General features: G+C 46.0%; 35 non-coding genes across 35 annotated transcripts; 18 read left to right on the forward strand and 17 right to left on the reverse strand.

The window, feature by feature from the left end:
- Nucleotides 1-272: 272 nt before the first annotated feature.
- Nucleotides 273-344, forward strand: Trnac-gca (transfer RNA cysteine (anticodon GCA)). The gene has a single exon. It is a non-coding gene; the product is annotated as a tRNA-Cys (tRNA).
- A 398-nt stretch (nucleotides 345-742) lies between these two features.
- Nucleotides 743-826, reverse strand: Trnal-cag (transfer RNA leucine (anticodon CAG)). Its single transcript has one exon. It is a non-coding gene; the product is annotated as a tRNA-Leu (tRNA).
- A 365-nt stretch (nucleotides 827-1,191) lies between these two features.
- On the forward strand, nucleotides 1,192-1,263 carry Trnac-gca (transfer RNA cysteine (anticodon GCA)). The gene has a single exon. It is a non-coding gene; the product is annotated as a tRNA-Cys (tRNA).
- Nucleotides 1,264-1,661: 398 nt separating this feature from the next.
- On the reverse strand, nucleotides 1,662-1,745 carry Trnal-cag (transfer RNA leucine (anticodon CAG)). Its single transcript has one exon. It is a non-coding gene; the product is annotated as a tRNA-Leu (tRNA).
- Nucleotides 1,746-2,110: 365 nt separating this feature from the next.
- Trnac-gca (transfer RNA cysteine (anticodon GCA)) lies at nucleotides 2,111-2,182 on the forward strand. The gene has a single exon. It is a non-coding gene; the product is annotated as a tRNA-Cys (tRNA).
- Nucleotides 2,183-2,580: 398 nt separating this feature from the next.
- Nucleotides 2,581-2,664, reverse strand: Trnal-cag (transfer RNA leucine (anticodon CAG)). Its single transcript has one exon. It is a non-coding gene; the product is annotated as a tRNA-Leu (tRNA).
- Nucleotides 2,665-3,029: 365 nt separating this feature from the next.
- On the forward strand, nucleotides 3,030-3,101 carry Trnac-gca (transfer RNA cysteine (anticodon GCA)). Its single transcript has one exon. It is a non-coding gene; the product is annotated as a tRNA-Cys (tRNA).
- Nucleotides 3,102-3,499: 398 nt separating this feature from the next.
- Nucleotides 3,500-3,583, reverse strand: Trnal-cag (transfer RNA leucine (anticodon CAG)). The gene has a single exon. It is a non-coding gene; the product is annotated as a tRNA-Leu (tRNA).
- Nucleotides 3,584-3,948: 365 nt separating this feature from the next.
- On the forward strand, nucleotides 3,949-4,020 carry Trnac-gca (transfer RNA cysteine (anticodon GCA)). The gene has a single exon. It is a non-coding gene; the product is annotated as a tRNA-Cys (tRNA).
- Nucleotides 4,021-4,417: 397 nt separating this feature from the next.
- Nucleotides 4,418-4,501, reverse strand: Trnal-cag (transfer RNA leucine (anticodon CAG)). The gene has a single exon. It is a non-coding gene; the product is annotated as a tRNA-Leu (tRNA).
- A 365-nt stretch (nucleotides 4,502-4,866) lies between these two features.
- On the forward strand, nucleotides 4,867-4,938 carry Trnac-gca (transfer RNA cysteine (anticodon GCA)). The gene has a single exon. It is a non-coding gene; the product is annotated as a tRNA-Cys (tRNA).
- Nucleotides 4,939-5,336: 398 nt separating this feature from the next.
- Nucleotides 5,337-5,420, reverse strand: Trnal-cag (transfer RNA leucine (anticodon CAG)). The gene has a single exon. It is a non-coding gene; the product is annotated as a tRNA-Leu (tRNA).
- A 365-nt stretch (nucleotides 5,421-5,785) lies between these two features.
- Nucleotides 5,786-5,857, forward strand: Trnac-gca (transfer RNA cysteine (anticodon GCA)). The gene has a single exon. It is a non-coding gene; the product is annotated as a tRNA-Cys (tRNA).
- A 398-nt stretch (nucleotides 5,858-6,255) lies between these two features.
- Trnal-cag (transfer RNA leucine (anticodon CAG)) lies at nucleotides 6,256-6,339 on the reverse strand. Its single transcript has one exon. It is a non-coding gene; the product is annotated as a tRNA-Leu (tRNA).
- A 365-nt stretch (nucleotides 6,340-6,704) lies between these two features.
- Nucleotides 6,705-6,776, forward strand: Trnac-gca (transfer RNA cysteine (anticodon GCA)). The gene has a single exon. It is a non-coding gene; the product is annotated as a tRNA-Cys (tRNA).
- A 398-nt stretch (nucleotides 6,777-7,174) lies between these two features.
- Trnal-cag (transfer RNA leucine (anticodon CAG)) lies at nucleotides 7,175-7,258 on the reverse strand. The gene has a single exon. It is a non-coding gene; the product is annotated as a tRNA-Leu (tRNA).
- Nucleotides 7,259-7,623: 365 nt separating this feature from the next.
- On the forward strand, nucleotides 7,624-7,695 carry Trnac-gca (transfer RNA cysteine (anticodon GCA)). The gene has a single exon. It is a non-coding gene; the product is annotated as a tRNA-Cys (tRNA).
- A 398-nt stretch (nucleotides 7,696-8,093) lies between these two features.
- On the reverse strand, nucleotides 8,094-8,177 carry Trnal-cag (transfer RNA leucine (anticodon CAG)). Its single transcript has one exon. It is a non-coding gene; the product is annotated as a tRNA-Leu (tRNA).
- Nucleotides 8,178-8,542: 365 nt separating this feature from the next.
- Nucleotides 8,543-8,614, forward strand: Trnac-gca (transfer RNA cysteine (anticodon GCA)). Its single transcript has one exon. It is a non-coding gene; the product is annotated as a tRNA-Cys (tRNA).
- A 398-nt stretch (nucleotides 8,615-9,012) lies between these two features.
- Nucleotides 9,013-9,096, reverse strand: Trnal-cag (transfer RNA leucine (anticodon CAG)). Its single transcript has one exon. It is a non-coding gene; the product is annotated as a tRNA-Leu (tRNA).
- A 365-nt stretch (nucleotides 9,097-9,461) lies between these two features.
- Nucleotides 9,462-9,533, forward strand: Trnac-gca (transfer RNA cysteine (anticodon GCA)). The gene has a single exon. It is a non-coding gene; the product is annotated as a tRNA-Cys (tRNA).
- A 398-nt stretch (nucleotides 9,534-9,931) lies between these two features.
- On the reverse strand, nucleotides 9,932-10,015 carry Trnal-cag (transfer RNA leucine (anticodon CAG)). Its single transcript has one exon. It is a non-coding gene; the product is annotated as a tRNA-Leu (tRNA).
- Nucleotides 10,016-10,380: 365 nt separating this feature from the next.
- Trnac-gca (transfer RNA cysteine (anticodon GCA)) lies at nucleotides 10,381-10,452 on the forward strand. Its single transcript has one exon. It is a non-coding gene; the product is annotated as a tRNA-Cys (tRNA).
- A 398-nt stretch (nucleotides 10,453-10,850) lies between these two features.
- Trnal-cag (transfer RNA leucine (anticodon CAG)) lies at nucleotides 10,851-10,934 on the reverse strand. The gene has a single exon. It is a non-coding gene; the product is annotated as a tRNA-Leu (tRNA).
- Nucleotides 10,935-11,299: 365 nt separating this feature from the next.
- Nucleotides 11,300-11,371, forward strand: Trnac-gca (transfer RNA cysteine (anticodon GCA)). Its single transcript has one exon. It is a non-coding gene; the product is annotated as a tRNA-Cys (tRNA).
- Nucleotides 11,372-11,769: 398 nt separating this feature from the next.
- On the reverse strand, nucleotides 11,770-11,853 carry Trnal-cag (transfer RNA leucine (anticodon CAG)). Its single transcript has one exon. It is a non-coding gene; the product is annotated as a tRNA-Leu (tRNA).
- Nucleotides 11,854-12,218: 365 nt separating this feature from the next.
- Nucleotides 12,219-12,290, forward strand: Trnac-gca (transfer RNA cysteine (anticodon GCA)). Its single transcript has one exon. It is a non-coding gene; the product is annotated as a tRNA-Cys (tRNA).
- Nucleotides 12,291-12,688: 398 nt separating this feature from the next.
- Nucleotides 12,689-12,772, reverse strand: Trnal-cag (transfer RNA leucine (anticodon CAG)). Its single transcript has one exon. It is a non-coding gene; the product is annotated as a tRNA-Leu (tRNA).
- A 539-nt stretch (nucleotides 12,773-13,311) lies between these two features.
- Nucleotides 13,312-13,383, forward strand: Trnac-gca (transfer RNA cysteine (anticodon GCA)). The gene has a single exon. It is a non-coding gene; the product is annotated as a tRNA-Cys (tRNA).
- Nucleotides 13,384-13,578: 195 nt separating this feature from the next.
- On the reverse strand, nucleotides 13,579-13,662 carry Trnal-cag (transfer RNA leucine (anticodon CAG)). Its single transcript has one exon. It is a non-coding gene; the product is annotated as a tRNA-Leu (tRNA).
- Nucleotides 13,663-14,027: 365 nt separating this feature from the next.
- On the forward strand, nucleotides 14,028-14,099 carry Trnac-gca (transfer RNA cysteine (anticodon GCA)). The gene has a single exon. It is a non-coding gene; the product is annotated as a tRNA-Cys (tRNA).
- A 398-nt stretch (nucleotides 14,100-14,497) lies between these two features.
- Trnal-cag (transfer RNA leucine (anticodon CAG)) lies at nucleotides 14,498-14,581 on the reverse strand. Its single transcript has one exon. It is a non-coding gene; the product is annotated as a tRNA-Leu (tRNA).
- Nucleotides 14,582-14,946: 365 nt separating this feature from the next.
- Nucleotides 14,947-15,018, forward strand: Trnac-gca (transfer RNA cysteine (anticodon GCA)). Its single transcript has one exon. It is a non-coding gene; the product is annotated as a tRNA-Cys (tRNA).
- Nucleotides 15,019-15,416: 398 nt separating this feature from the next.
- Nucleotides 15,417-15,500, reverse strand: Trnal-cag (transfer RNA leucine (anticodon CAG)). Its single transcript has one exon. It is a non-coding gene; the product is annotated as a tRNA-Leu (tRNA).
- Nucleotides 15,501-15,865: 365 nt separating this feature from the next.
- Trnac-gca (transfer RNA cysteine (anticodon GCA)) lies at nucleotides 15,866-15,937 on the forward strand. The gene has a single exon. It is a non-coding gene; the product is annotated as a tRNA-Cys (tRNA).
- Nucleotides 15,938-16,210: the final 273 nt, after the last annotated feature.

Raw genomic sequence — 16,210 nt, forward strand, 5'->3', positions numbered from 1 at the left:
ATATGGTCCTAAATCCAGTTTAGACCCTACCAAGGGCGGAAAAAGTGCATATGTAGACTTCAAGGCATGTATTGTGAAACGTTCAATGTATTTAAGTCGCCGTCAAGTGAATGTACTGGACTTACGATGTGGCAGGAAGAAAGGTGGGGATATGTCGTGAGCCCCAGCATGCTTTGCTGGGTGTCAGATACGGTCAGACTGTTATGTCTTGTGCACGAGCATTTACTGACTTGATTGTTATTACCTGCATTTATCGTGACAGCACATGCGACGGGGGTATAGCTCAGTGGTAGAGCATTCGACTGCAGATCGAGAGGTCCCCGGTTCGATCCCGGGTGCCCCCTCTATATGTTTTTTTTCGCTGAATCAGTCATCAGTGAAGGAACAAGGAAGTCACACGAATCATACCAGACTCAGGCAATCCCATTTTGGTCAGAGGAGTGTCTTCTTACTAGAAGAAGTGTGCAACTAAACCGAAACGATTCCAACTTTGTGCCATGCATCCATAAATACAAACTAGAAGACTCAGGTAATCCCATTTTGGACAGAGGAGCGTCTTCTCACTAAAAGTAAGTGTGCAACTAAACAGAAACGATTCCAACTTTGTGCCATGCATCCATAAATGCAAACTAGAAATTTCAGTTCATACCCAAGCTAATTCTGACGGCACGGGATGCTGGTGACTTTCCTTGATTGACAAAACAATACCAAACAGGTGACAGTTGAAGAGGACGAAAAGAGTTGTCAGAAGTGGGATTCGAACCCACGCCGGGAGAACCCGACTGCGACCTGAACGCAGCGCCTTAGACCGCTCGGCCATCCTGACTGCTGGTAGCCTGTACACACCTGTATAAAGTATATCAGCGAGAGTCCTATGTATTGGTTTGGACACGGAAAATGCATTCCACCCACATTGAAAATATGGTCCTAAATCCAGTTTAGACCCTACCAAGGGCGGAAAAAGTGCATATGTAGACTTCAAGGCATGTATTGTGAAACGTTCAATGTATTTAAGTCGCCGTCAAGTGAATGTACTAGACTTACGATGTGGCAGGAAGAAAGGTGGGGATATGTCGTGAGCCCCAGCATGCTTTGCTGGGTGTCAGATGCGGTCAGACTGTTATGTCTTGTGCACGAGCATTTACTGACTTGATTGTTATTACCTGCATTTATCGTGACAGCACATGCGACGGGGGTATAGCTCAGTGGTAGAGCATTCGACTGCAGATCGAGAGGTCCCCGGTTCGATCCCGGGTGCCCCCTCTATATGTTTTTTTTCGCTGAATCAGTCATCAGTGAAGGAACAAGGAAGTCACACGAATCATACCAGACTCAGGCAATCCCATTTTGGTCAGAGGAGTGTCTTCTTACTAGAAGAAGTGTGCAACTAAACCGAAACGATTCCAACTTTGAGCCATGCATCCATAAATACAAACTAGAAGACTCAGGTAATCCCATTTTGGACAGAGGAGCGTCTTCTCACTAAAAGTAAGTGTGCAACTAAATAGAAACGATTCCAACTTTGTGCCATGCATCCATAAATGCAAACTAGAAATTTCAGTTCATACCCAAGCTAATTCTGACGGCACGGGATGCTGGTGACTTTCCTTGATTGACAAAACAATACCAAACAGGTGACAGTTGAAGAGGACAAAAAGAGTTGTCAGAAGTGGGATTCGAACCCAGGCCGGGAGAACCCGACTGCGACCTGAACGCAGCGCCTTAGACCGCTCGGCCATCCTGACTGCTGGTAGCCTGTACACACCTGTATAAAGTATATCAGCGAGAGTCCTATGTATTGGTTTGGACACGGAAAATGCATTCCACCCACATTGAAAATATGGTCCTAAATCCAGTTTAGACCCTACCAAGGGCGGAAAAAGTGCATATGTAGACTTCAAGGCATGTATTGTGAAACGTTCAATGTATTTAAGTCGCCGTCAAGTGAATGTACTAGACTTACGATGTGGCAGGAAGAAAGGTGGGGATATGGCGTGAGCCCCAGCATGCTTTGCTGGGTGTCAGATGCGGTCAGACTGTTATGTCTTGTGCACGAGCATTTACTGACTTGATTGTTATTACCTGCATTTATCCTGACAGCACATGCGACGGGGGTATAGCTCAGTGGTAGAGCATTCGACTGCAGATCGAGAGGTCCCCGGTTCGATCCCGGGTGCCCCCTCTATATGTTTTTTTCCGCTGAATCAGTCATCAGTGAAGGAACAAGGAAGTCACACGAATCATACCAGACTCAGGCAATCCCATTTTGGTCAGAGGAGTGTCTTCTTACTAGAAGAAGTGTGCAACTAAACCGAAACGATTCCAACTTTGTGCCATGCATCCATAAATACAAACTAGAAGACTCAGGTAATCCCATTTTGGACAGAGGAGCGTCTTCTCACTAAAAGTAAGTGTGCAACTAAACAGAAACGATTCCAACTTTGTGCCATGCATCCATAAATGCAAACTAGAAATTTCAGTTCATACCCAAGCTAATTCTGACGGCACGGGATGCTGGTGACTTTCCTTGATTGACAAAACAATACCAAACAGGTGACAGTTGAAGAGGACAAAAAGAGTTCTCAGAAGTGGGATTCGAACCCACGCCGGGAGAACCCGACTGCGACCTGGACGCAGCGCCTTAGACCGCTCGGCCATCCTGACTGCTGGTAGCCTGTACACACCTGTATAAAGTATATCAGCGAGAGTCCTATGTATTGGTTTGGACACGGAAAATGCATTCCACCCACATTGAAAATATGGTCCTAAATCCAGTTTAGACCCTACCAAGGGCGGAAAAAGTGCATATGTAGACTTCAAGGCATGTATTGTGAAACGTTCAATGTATTTAAGTCGCCGTCAAGTGAATGTACTAGACTTACGATGTGGCAGGAAGAAAGGTGGGGATATGTCGTGAGCCCCAGCATGCTTTGCTGGGTGTCAGATGCGGTCAGACTGTTATGTCTTGTGCACGAGCATTTACTGACTTGATTGTTATTACCTGCATTTATCGTGACAGCACATGCGACGGGGGTATAGCTCAGTGGTAGAGCATTCGACTGCAGATCGAGAGGTCCCCGGTTCGATCCCGGGTGCCCCCTCTATATGTTTTTTTTCGCTGAATCAGTCATCAGTGAAGGAACAAGGAAGTCACACGAATCATACCAGACTCAGGCAATCCCATTTTGGTCAGAGGAGTGTCTTCTTACTAGAGGAAGTGTGCAACTAAACCGAAACGATTCCAACTTTGTGCCATGCATCCATAAATACAAACTAGAAGACTCAGGTAATCCCATTTTGGACAGAGGAGCGTCTTCTCACTAAAAGTAAGTGTGCAACTAAATAGAAACGATTCCAACTTTGTGCCATGCATCCATAAATGCAAACTAGAAATTTCAGTTCATACCCAAGCTAATTCTGACGGCACGGGATGCTAGTGACTTTCCTTGATTGACAAAACAATACCAAACAGGTGACAGTTGAAGAGGACAAAAAGAGTTGTCAGAAGTGGGATTCGAACCCAGGCCGGGAGAACCCGACTGCGACCTGAACGCAGCGCCTTAGACCGCTCGGCCATCCTGACTGCTGGTAGCCTGTACACACCTGTATAAAGTATATCAGCGAGAGTCCTATGTATTGGTTTGGACACGGAAAATGCATTCCACCCACATTGAAAATATGGTCCTAAATCCAGTTTAGACCCTACCAAGGGCGGAAAAAGTGCATATGTAGACTTCAAGGCATGTATTGTGAAACGTTCAATGTATTTAAGTCGCCGTCAAGTGAATGTACTAGACTTACGATGTGGCAGGAAGAAAGGTGGGGATATGTCGTGAGGCCCAGCATGCTTTGCTGGGTGTCAGATGCGGTCAGACTGTTATGTCTTGTGCACGAGCATTTACTGACTTGATTGTTATTACCTGCATTTATCCTGACAGCACATGCGACGGGGGTATAGCTCAGTGGTAGAGCATTCGACTGCAGATCGAGAGGTCCCCGGTTCGATCCCGGGTGCCCCCTCTATATGTTTTTTTCGCTGAATCAGTCATCAGTGAAGGAACAAGGAAGTCACACGAATCATACCAGACTCAGGCAATCCCATTTTGGTCAGAGGAGCGTCTTCTTACTAGAAGAAGTGTGCAACTAAACCGAAACGATTCCAACTTTGTGCCATGCATCCATAAATACAAACTAGAAGACTCAGGTAATCCCATTTTGGACAGAGGAGCGTCTTCTCACTAAAAGTAAGTGTGCAACTAAATAGAAACGATTCCAACTTTGTGCCATGCATCCATAAATGCAAACTAGAAATTTCAGTTCATACCCAAGCTAATTCTGACGGCACGGGATGCTGGTGACTTTCCTTGATTGACAAAACAATACCAAACAGGTGACAGTTGAAGAGGACAAAAAGAGTTGTCAGAAGTGGGATTCGAACCCAGGCCGGGAGAACCCGACTGCGACCTGAACGCAGCGCCTTAGACCGCTCGGCCATCCTGACTGCTGGTAGCCTGTACACACCTGTATAAAGTATATCAGCGAGAGTCCTATGTATTGGTTTGGACACGGAAAATGCATTCCACCCACATTGAAAATATGGTCCTAAATCCAGTTTAGACCCTACCAAGGGCGGAAAAAGTGCATATGTAGACTTCAAGGCATGTATTGTGAAACGTTCAATGTATTTAAGTCGCCGTCAAGTGAATGTACTAGACTTACGATGTGGCAGGAAGAAAGGTGGGGATATGTCGTGAGCCCCAGCATGCTTTGCTGGGTGTCAGATGCGGTCAGACTGTTATGTCTTGTGCACGAGCATTTACTGACTTCATTGTTATTACCTGCATTTATCCTGACAGCACATGCGACGGGGGTATAGCTCAGTGGTAGAGCATTCGACTGCAGATCGAGAGGTCCCCGGTTCGATCCCGGGTGCCCCCTCTATATGTTTTTTTCCGCTGAATCAGTCATCAGTGAAGGAACAAGGAAGTCACACGAATCATACCAGACTCAGGCAATCCCATTTTGGTCAGAGGAGTGTCTTCTTACTAGAAGAAGTGTGCAACTAAACCGAAACGATTCCAACTTTGTGCCATGCATCCATAAATACAAACTAGAAGACTCAGGTAATCCCATTTTGGACAGAGGAGCGTCTTCTCACTAAAAGTAAGTGTGAAACTAAACAGAAACGATTCCAACTTTGTGCCATGCATCCATAAATGCAAACTAGAAATTTCAGTTCATACCCAAGCTAATTCTGACGGCACGGGATGCTGGTGACTTTCCTTGATTGACAAAACAATACCAAACAGGTGACAGTTGAAGAGGACAAAAAGAGTTCTCAGAAGTGGGATTCGAACCCACGCCGGGAGAACCCGACTGCGACCTGGACGCAGCGCCTTAGACCGCTCGGCCATCCTGACTGCTGGTAGCCTGTACACACCTGTATAAAGTATATCAGCGAGAGTCCTATGTATTGGTTTGGACACGGAAAATGCATTCCACCCACATTGAAAATATGGTCCTAAATCCAGTTTAGACCCTACCAAGGGCGGAAAAAGTGCATATGTAGACTTCAAGGCATGTATTGTGAAACGTTCAATGTATTTAAGTCGCCGTCAAGTGAATGTACTAGACTTACGATGTGGCAGGAAGAAAGGTGGGGATATGTCGTGAGCCCCAGCATGCTTTGCTGGGTGTCAGATGCGGTCAGACTGTTATGTCTTGTGCACGAGCATTTACTGACTTGATTGTTATTACCTGCATTTATCGTGACAGCACATGCGACGGGGGTATAGCTCAGTGGTAGAGCATTCGACTGCAGATCGAGAGGTCCCCGGTTCGATCCCGGGTGCCCCCTCTATATGTTTTTTTTCGCTGAATCAGTCATCAGTGAAGGAACAAGGAAGTCACACGAATCATACCAGACTCAGGCAATCCCATTTTGGTCAGAGGAGTGTCTTCTTACTAGAAGAAGTGTGCAACTAAACCGAAACGATTCCAACTTTGTGCCATGCATCCATAAATACAAACTAGAAGACTCAGGTAATCCCATTTTGGACAGAGGAGCGTCTTCTCACTAAAAGTAAGTGTGCAACTAAATAGAAACGATTCCAACTTTGTGCCATGCATCCATAAATGCAAACTAGAAATTTCAGTTCATACCCAAGCTAATTCTGACGGCACGGGATGCTAGTGACTTTCCTTGATTGACAAAACAATACCAAACAGGTGACAGTTGAAGAGGACAAAAAGAGTTGTCAGAAGTGGGATTCGAACCCAGGCCGGGAGAACCCGACTGCGACCTGAACGCAGCGCCTTAGACCGCTCGGCCATCCTGACTGCTGGTAGCCTGTACACACCTGTATAAAGTATATCAGCGAGAGTCCTATGTATTGGTTTGGACACGGAAAATGCATTCCACCCACATTGAAAATATGGTCCTAAATCCAGTTTAGACCCTACCAAGGGCGGAAAAAGTGCATATGTAGACTTCAAGGCATGTATTGTGAAACGTTCAATGTATTTAAGTCGCCGTCAAGTGAATGTACTAGACTTACGATGTGGCAGGAAGAAAGGTGGGGATATGTCGTGAGCCCCAGCATGCTTTGCTGGGTGTCAGATGCGGTCAGACTGTTATGTCTTGTGCACGAGCATTTACTGACTTGATTGTTATTACCTGCATTTATCCTGACAGCACATGCGACGGGGGTATAGCTCAGTGGTAGAGCATTCGACTGCAGATCGAGAGGTCCCCGGTTCGATCCCGGGTGCCCCCTCTATATGTTTTTTTCCGCTGAATCAGTCATCAGTGAAGGAACAAGGAAGTCACACGAATCATACCAGACTCAGGCAATCCCATTTTGGTCAGAGGAGTGTCTTCTTACTAGAAGAAGTGTGCAACTAAACCGAAACGATTCCAACTTTGTGCCATGCATCCATAAATACAAACTAGAAGACTCAGGTAATCCCATTTTGGACAGAGGAGCGTCTTCTCACTAAAAGTAAGTGTGCAACTAAACAGAAACGATTCCAACTTTGTGCCATGCATCCATAAATGCAAACTAGAAATTTCAGTTCATACCCAAGCTAATTCTGACGGCACGGGATGCTGGTGACTTTCCTTGATTGACAAAACAATACCAAACAGGTGACAGTTGAAGAGGACAAAAAGAGTTGTCAGAAGTGGGATTCGAACCCACGCCGGGAGAACCCGACTGCGACCTGGACGCAGCGCCTTAGACCGCTCGGCCATCCTGACTGCTGGTAGCCTGTACACACCTGTATAAAGTATATCAGCGAGAGTCCTATGTATTGGTTTGGACACGGAAAATGCATTCCACCCACATTGAAAATATGGTCCTAAATCCAGTTTAGACCCTACCAAGGGCGGAAAAAGTGCATATGTAGACTTCAAGGCATGTATTGTGAAACGTTCAATGTATTTAAGTCGCCGTCAAGTGAATGTACTAGACCTACGATGTGGCAGGAAGAAAGGTGGGGATATGGCGTGAGCCCCACCATGCTTTGCTGGGTGTCAGATGCGGTCAGACTGTTATGTCTTGTGCACGAGCATTTACTGACTTGATTGTTATTACCTGCATTTATCGTGACAGCACATGTGACGGGGGTATAGCTCAGTGGTAGAGCATTCGACTGCAGATCGAGAGGTCCCCGGTTCGATCCCGGGTGCCCCCTCTATATGTTTTTTTTCGCTGAATCAGTCATCAGTGAAGGAACAAGGAAGTCACACGAATCATACCAGACTCAGGCAATCCCATTTTGGTCAGAGGAGTGTCTTCTTACTAGAAGAAGTGTGCAACTAAACCGAAACGATTCCAACTTTGTGCCATGCATCCATAAATACAAACTAGAAGACTCAGGTAATCCCATTTTGGACAGAGGAGCGTCTTCTCACTAAAAGTAAGTGTGCAACTAAACAGAAACGATTCCAACTTTGTGCCATGCATCCATAAATGCAAACTAGAAATTTCAGTTCATACCCAAGCTAATTCTGACGGCACGGGATGCTGGTGACTTTCCTTGATTGACAAAACAATACCAAACAGGTGACAGTTGAAGAGGACAAAAAGAGTTCTCAGAAGTGGGATTCGAACCCACGCCGGGAGAACCCGACTGCGACCTGGACGCAGCGCCTTAGACCGCTCGGCCATCCTGACTGCTGGTAGCCTGTACACACCTGTATAAAGTATATCAGCGAGAGTCCTATGTATTGGTTTGGACACGGAAAATGCATTCCACCCACATTGAAAATATGGTCCTAAATCCAGTTTAGACCCTACCAAGGGCGGAAAAAGTGCATATGTAGACTTCAAGGCATGTATTGTGAAACGTTCAATGTATTTAAGTCGCCGTCAAGTGAATGTACTAGACCTACGATGTGGCAGGAAGAAAGGTGGGGATATGGCGTGAGCCCCAGCATGCTTTGCTGGGTGTCAGATGCGGTCAGACTGTTATGTCTTGTGCACGAGCATTTACTGACTTGATTGTTATTACCTGCATTTATCGTGACAGCACATGTGACGGGGGTATAGCTCAGTGGTAGAGCATTCGACTGCAGATCGAGAGGTCCCCGGTTCGATCCCGGGTGCCCCCTCTATATGTTTTTTTTCGCTGAATCAGTCATCAGTGAAGGAACAAGGAAGTCACACGAATCATACCAGACTCAGGCAATCCCATTTTGGTCAGAGGAGTGTCTTCTTACTAGAAGAAGTGTGCAACTAAACCGAAACGATTCCAACTTTGTGCCATGCATCCATAAATACAAACTAGAAGACTCAGGTAATCCCATTTTGGACAGAGGAGCGTCTTCTCACTAAAAGTAAGTGTGCAACTAAACAGAAACGATTCCAACTTTGTGCCATGCATCCATAAATGCAAACTAGAAATTTCAGTTCATACCCAAGCTAATTCTGACGGCACGGGATGCTGGTGACTTTCCTTGATTGACAAAACAATACCAAACAGGTGACAGTTGAAGAGGACAAAAAGAGTTGTCAGAAGTGGGATTCGAACCCACGCCGGGAGAACCCGACTGCGACCTGGACGCAGCGCCTTAGACCGCTCGGCCATCCTGACTGCTGGTAGCCTGTACACACCTGTATAAAGTATATCAGCGAGAGTCCTATGTATTGGTTTGGACACGGAAAATGCATTCCACCCACATTGAAAATATGGTCCTAAATCCAGTTTAGACCCTACCAAGGGCGGAAAAAGTGCATATGTAGACTTCAAGGCATGTATTGTGAAACGTTCAATGTATTTAAGTCGCCGTCAAGTGAATGTACTAGACTTACGATGTGGCAGGAAGAAAGGTGGGGATATGTCGTGAGCCCCAGCATGCTTTGCTGGGTGTCAGATGCGGTCAGACTGTTATGTCTTGTGCACGAGCATTTACTGACTTGATTGTTATTACCTGCATTTATCGTGACAGCACATGCGACGGGGGTATAGCTCAGTGGTAGAGCATTCGACTGCAGATCGAGAGGTCCCCGGTTCGATCCCGGGTGCCCCCTCTATATGTTTTTTTCCGCTGAATCAGTCATCAGTGAAGGAACAAGGAAGTCACACGAATCATACCAGACTCAGGCAATCCCATTTTGGTCAGAGGAGTGTCTTCTTACTAGAAGAAGTGTGCAACTAAACCGAAACGATTCCAACATTGTGCCATGCATCCATAAATACAAACTAGAAGACTCAGGTAATCCCATTTTGGACAGAGGAGCGTCTTCTCACTAAAAGTAAGTGTGCAACTAAACAGAAACGATTCCAACTTTGTGCCATGCATCCATAAATGCAAACTAGAAATTTCAGTTCATACCCAAGCTAATTCTGACGGCACGGGATGCTGGTGACTTTCCTTGATTGACAAAACAATACCAAACAGGTGACAGTTGAAGAGGACAAAAAGAGTTCTCAGAAGTGGGATTCGAACCCACGCCGGGAGAACCCGACTGCGACCTGGACGCAGCGCCTTAGACCGCTCGGCCATCCTGACTGCTGGTAGCCTGTACACACCTGTATAAAGTATATCAGCGAGAGTCCTATGTATTGGTTTGGACACGGAAAATGCATTCCACCCACATTGAAAATATGGTCCTAAATCCAGTTTAGACCCTACCAAGGGCGGAAAAAGTGCATATGTAGACTTCAAGGCATGTATTGTGAAACGTTCAATGTATTTAAGTCGCCGTCAAGTGAATGTACTAGACCTACGATGTGGCAGGAAGAAAGGTGGGGATATGGCGTGAGCCCCACCATGCTTTGCTGGGTGTCAGATGCGGTCAGACTGTTATGTCTTGTGCACGAGCATTTACTGACTTGATTGTTATTACCTGCATTTATCGTGACAGCACATGTGACGGGGGTATAGCTCAGTGGTAGAGCATTCGACTGCAGATCGAGAGGTCCCCGGTTCGATCCCGGGTGCCCCCTCTATATGTTTTTTTTCGCTGAATCAGTCATCAGTGAAGGAACAAGGAAGTCACACGAATCATACCAGACTCAGGCAATCCCATTTTGGTCAGAGGAGTGTCTTCTTACTAGAAGAAGTGTGCAACTAAACCGAAACGATTCCAACTTTGTGCCATGCATCCATAAATACAAACTAGAAGACTCAGGTAATCCCATTTTGGACAGAGGAGCGTCTTCTCACTAAAAGTAAGTGTGCAACTAAACAGAAACGATTCCAACTTTGTGCCATGCATCCATAAATGCAAACTAGAAATTTCAGTTCATACCCAAGCTAATTCTGACGGCACGGGATGCTGGTGACTTTCCTTGATTGACAAAACAATACCAAACAGGTGACAGTTGAAGAGGACAAAAAGAGTTGTCAGAAGTGGGATTCGAACCCACGCCGGGAGAACCCGACTGCGACCTGGACGCAGCGCCTTAGACCGCTCGGCCATCCTGACTGCTGGTAGCCTGTACACACCTGTATAAAGTATATCAGCGAGAGTCCTATGTATTGGTTTGGACACGGAAAATGCATTCCACCCACATTGAAAATATGGTCCTAAATCCAGTTTAGACCCTACCAAGGGCGGAAAAAGTGCATATGTAGACTTCAAGGCATGTATTGTGAAACGTTCAATGTATTTAAGTCGCCGTCAAGTGAATGTACTAGACCTACGATGTGGCAGGAAGAAAGGTGGGGATATGGCGTGAGCCCCAGCATGCTTTGCTGGGTGTCAGATGCGGTCAGACTGTTATGTCTTGTGCACGAGCATTTACTGACTTGATTGTTATTACCTGCATTTATCGTGACAGCACATGTGACGGGGGTATAGCTCAGTGGTAGAGCATTCGACTGCAGATCGAGAGGTCCCCGGTTCGATCCCGGGTGCCCCCTCTATATGTTTTTTTTCGCTGAATCAGTCATCAGTGAAGGAACAAGGAAGTCACACGAATCATACCAGACTCAGGCAATCCCATTTTGGTCAGAGGAGTGTCTTCTTACTAGAAGAAGTGTGCAACTAAACCGAAACGATTCCAACTTTGTGCCATGCATCCATAAATACAAACTAGAAGACTCAGGTAATCCCATTTTGGACAGAGGAGCGTCTTCTCACTAAAAGTAAGTGTGCAACTAAACAGAAACGATTCCAACTTTGTGCCATGCATCCATAAATGCAAACTAGAAATTTCAGTTCATACCCAAGCTAATTCTGACGGCACGGGATGCTGGTGACTTTCCTTGATTGACAAAACAATACCAAACAGGTGACAGTTGAAGAGGACAAAAAGAGTTGTCAGAAGTGGGATTCGAACCCACGCCGGGAGAACCCGACTGCGACCTGAACGCAGCGCCTTAGACCGCTCGGCCATCCTGACTACTGGTAGCCTGTACACACCTGTATAAAGTATATCAGCGAGAGTCCTATGTATTGGTTTGGACACGGAAAATGCATTCCACCCACATTGAAAATATGGTCCTAAATCCAGTTTAGACCCTACCAAGGGCGGAAAAAGTGCATATGTAGACTTCAAGGCATGTATTGTGAAACGTTCAATGTATTTAAGTCGCCGTCAAGTGAATGTACTAGACTTACGATGTGGCAGGAAGAAAGGTGGGGATATGTCGTGAGCCCCAGCATGCTTTGCTGGGTGTCAGATGCGGTCAGACTGTTATGTCTTGTGCACGAGCATTTACTGACTTGATTGTTATTACCTGCATTTATCGTGACAGCACATGCGACGGGGGTATAGCTCAGTGGTAGAGCATTCGACTGCAGATCGAGAGGTCCCCGGTTCGATCCCGGGTGCCCCCTCTATATGTTTTTTTCCGCTGAATCAGTCATCAGTGAAGGAACAAGGAAGTCACACGAATCATACCAGACTCAGGCAATCCCATTTTGGTCAGAGGAGTGTCTTCTTACTAGAAGAAGTGTGCAACTAAACCGAAACGATTCCAACTTTGTGCCATGCATCCATAAATACAAACTAGAAGACTCAGGTAATCCCATTTTGGACAGAGGAGCGTCTTCTCACTAAAAGTAAGTGTGCAACTAAACAGAAACGATTCCAACTTTGTGCCATGCATCCATAAATGCAAACTAGAAATTTCAGTTCATACCCAAGCTAATTCTGACGGCACGGGATGCTGGTGACTTTCCTTGATTGACAAAACAATACCAAACAGGTGACAGTTGAAGAGGACAAAAAGAGTTCTCAGAAGTGGGATTCGAACCCACGCCGGGAGAACCCGACTGCGACCTGGACGCAGCGCCTTAGACCGCTCGGCCATCCTGACTGCTGGTAGCCTGTACACACCTGTATAAAGTATATCAGCGAGAGTCCTATGTATTGGTTTGGACACGGAAAATGCATTCCACCCACATTGAAAATATGGTCCTAAATCCAGTTTAGACCCTACCAAGGGCGGAAAAAGTGCATATGTAGACTTCAAGGCATGTATTGTGAAACGTTCAATGTTTTTAAGTCGCCGTCAAGTGAATGTACTAGACCTACGATGTGGCAGGAAGAAAGGTGGGGATATGGCGTGAGCCCCAGCATGCTTTGCTGGTCCTAAATCCAGTTTAGACCCTACCAAGGGCGGAAAAAGTGCATATGTAGACTTCAAGGCATGTATTGTGAAACGTTCAATGTATTTAAGTCGCCGTCAAGTGAATGTACTAGACTTACGATGTGGCAGGAAGAAAGGTGGGGATATGTCGTGAGCCCCAGCATGCTTTGCTGGGTGTCAGATGCGGTCAGACTGTTATGTCTTGTGCACGAGCATTTACTGACTTGATTGTTATTACCTGCATTTATCGTGACAGCACATGCGACGGGGGTATAGCTCAGTGGTAGAGCATTCGACTGCAGATCGAGAGGTCCCCGGTTCGATCCCGGGTGCCCCCTCTATATGTTTTTTTCCGCTGAATCAGTCATCAGTGAAGGAACAAGGAAGTCACACTTTGTGCCATGCATCCATAAATGCAAACTAGAAATTTCAGTTCATACCCAAGCTAATTCTGACGGCACGGGATGCTGGTGACTTTCCTTGATTGACAAAACAATACCAAACAGGTGACAGTTGAAGAGGACAAAAAGAGTTCTCAGAAGTGGGATTCGAACCCAGGCCGGGAGAACCCGACTGCGACCTGAACGCAGCGCCTTAGACCGCTCGGCCATCCTGACTGCTGGTAGCCTGTACACACCTGTATAAAGTATATCAGCGAGAGTCCTATGTATTGGTTTGGACACGGAAAATGCATTCCACCCACATTGAAAATATGGTCCTAAATCCAGTTTAGACCCTACCAAGGGCGGAAAAAGTGCATATGTAGACTTCAAGGCATGTATTGTGAAACGTTCAATGTATTTAAGTCGCCGTCAAGTGAATGTACTAGACTTACGATGTGGCAGGAAGAAAGGTGGGGATATGTCGTGAGCCCCAGCATGCTTTGCTGGGTGTCAGATGCGGTCAGACTGTTATGTCTTGTGCACGAGCATTTACTGACTTGATTGTTATTACCTGCATTTATCCTGACAGCACATGCGACGGGGGTATAGCTCAGTGGTAGAGCATTCGACTGCAGATCGAGAGGTCCCCGGTTCGATCCCGGGTGCCCCCTCTATATGTTTTTTTCCGCTGAATCAGTCATCAGTGAAGGAACAAGGAAGTCACACGAATCATACCAGACTCAGGCAATCCCATTTTGGTCAGAGGAGTGTCTTCTTACTAGAAGAAGTGTGCAACTAAACCGAAACGATTCCAACTTTGTGCCATGCATCCATAAATACAAACTAGAAGACTCAGGTAATCCCATTTTGGACAGAGGAGCGTCTTCTCACTAAAAGTAAGTGTGCAACTAAACAGAAACGATTCCAACTTTGTGCCATGCATCCATAAATGCAAACTAGAAATTTCAGTTCATACCCAAGCTAATTCTGACGGCACGGGATGCTGGTGACTTTCCTTGATTGACAAAACAATACCAAACAGGTGACAGTTGAAGAGGACAAAAAGAGTTGTCAGAAGTGGGATTCGAACCCACGCCGGGAGAACCCGACTGCGACCTGAACGCAGCGCCTTAGACCGCTCGGCCATCCTGACTACTGGTAGCCTGTACACACCTGTATAAAGTATATCAGCGAGAGTCCTATGTATTGGTTTGGACACGGAAAATGCATTCCACCCACATTGAAAATATGGTCCTAAATCCAGTTTAGACCCTACCAAGGGCGGAAAAAGTGCATATGTAGACTTCAAGGCATGTATTGTGAAACGTTCAATGTTTTTAAGTCGCCGTCAAGTGAATGTACTAGACCTACGATGTGGCAGGAAGAAAGGTGGGGATATGGCGTGAGCCCCAGCATGCTTTGCTGGGTGTCAGATGCGGTCAGACTGTTATGTCTTGTGCACGAGCATTTACTGACTTGATTGTTATTACCTGCATTTATCCTGACAGCACATGTGACGGGGGTATAGCTCAGTGGTAGAGCATTCGACTGCAGATCGAGAGGTCCCCGGTTCGATCCCGGGTGCCCCCTCTATATGTTTTTTTTCGCTGAATCAGTCATCAGTGAAGGAACAAGGAAGTCACACGAATCATACCAGACTCAGGCAATCCCATTTTGGACAGAGGAGTGTCTTCTTACTAGAAGAAGTGTGCAACTAAACCGAAACGATTCCAACTTTGTGCCATGCATCCATAAATACAAACTAGAAGACTCAGGTAATCCCATTTTGGACAGAGGAGCGTCTTCTCACTAAAAGTAAGTGTGCAACTAAACAGAAACGATTCCAACTTTGTGCCATGCATCCATAAATGCAAACTAGAAATTTCAGTTCATACCCAAGCTAATTCTGACGGCAAGGGATGCTGGTGACTTTCCTTGATTGACAAAACAATACCAAACAGGTGACAGTTGAAGAGGACAAAAAGAGTTGTCAGAAGTGGGATTCGAACCCAGGCCGGGAGAACCCGACTGCGACCTGAACGCAGCGCCTTAGACCGCTCGGCCATCCTGACTGCTGGTAGCCTGTACACACCTGTATAAAGTATATCAGCGAGAGTCCTATGTATTGGTTTGGACACGGAAAATGCATTCCACCCACATTGAAAATATGGTCCTAAATCCAGTTTAGACCCTACCAAGGGCGGAAAAAGTGCATATGTAGACTTCAAGGCATGTATTGTGAAACGTTCAATGTATTTAAGTCGCCGTCAAGTGAATGTACTAGACTTACGATGTGGCAGGAAGAAAGGTGGGGATATGTCGTGAGCCCCAGCATGCTTTGCTGGGTGTCAGATGCGGTCAGACTGTTATGTCTTGTGTACGAGCATTTACTGACTTGATTGTTATTACCTGCATTTATCCTGACAGCACATGCGACGGGGGTATAGCTCAGTGGTAGAGCATTCGACTGCAGATCGAGAGGTCCCCGGTTCGATCCCGGGTGCCCCCTCTATATGTTTTTTTCCGCTGAATCAGTCATCAGTGAAGGAACAAGGAAGTCACACGAATCATACCAGACTCAGGCAATCCCATTTTGGTCAGAGGAGTGTCTTCTTACTAGAAGAAGTGTGCAACTAAACCGAAACGATTCCAACTTTGTGCCATGCATCCATAAATACAAACTAGAAGACTCAGGTAATCCCATTTTGGACAGAGGAGCGTCTTCTCACTAAAAGTAAGTGTGCAACTAAACAGAAACGATTCCAACTTTGTGCCATGCATC

This window comes from Haliotis asinina, chromosome 6 (genome assembly GCF_037392515.1).
Source record: "Haliotis asinina isolate JCU_RB_2024 chromosome 6, JCU_Hal_asi_v2, whole genome shotgun sequence".
NCBI lineage: Eukaryota > Metazoa > Mollusca > Gastropoda > Lepetellida > Haliotidae > Haliotis > Haliotis asinina.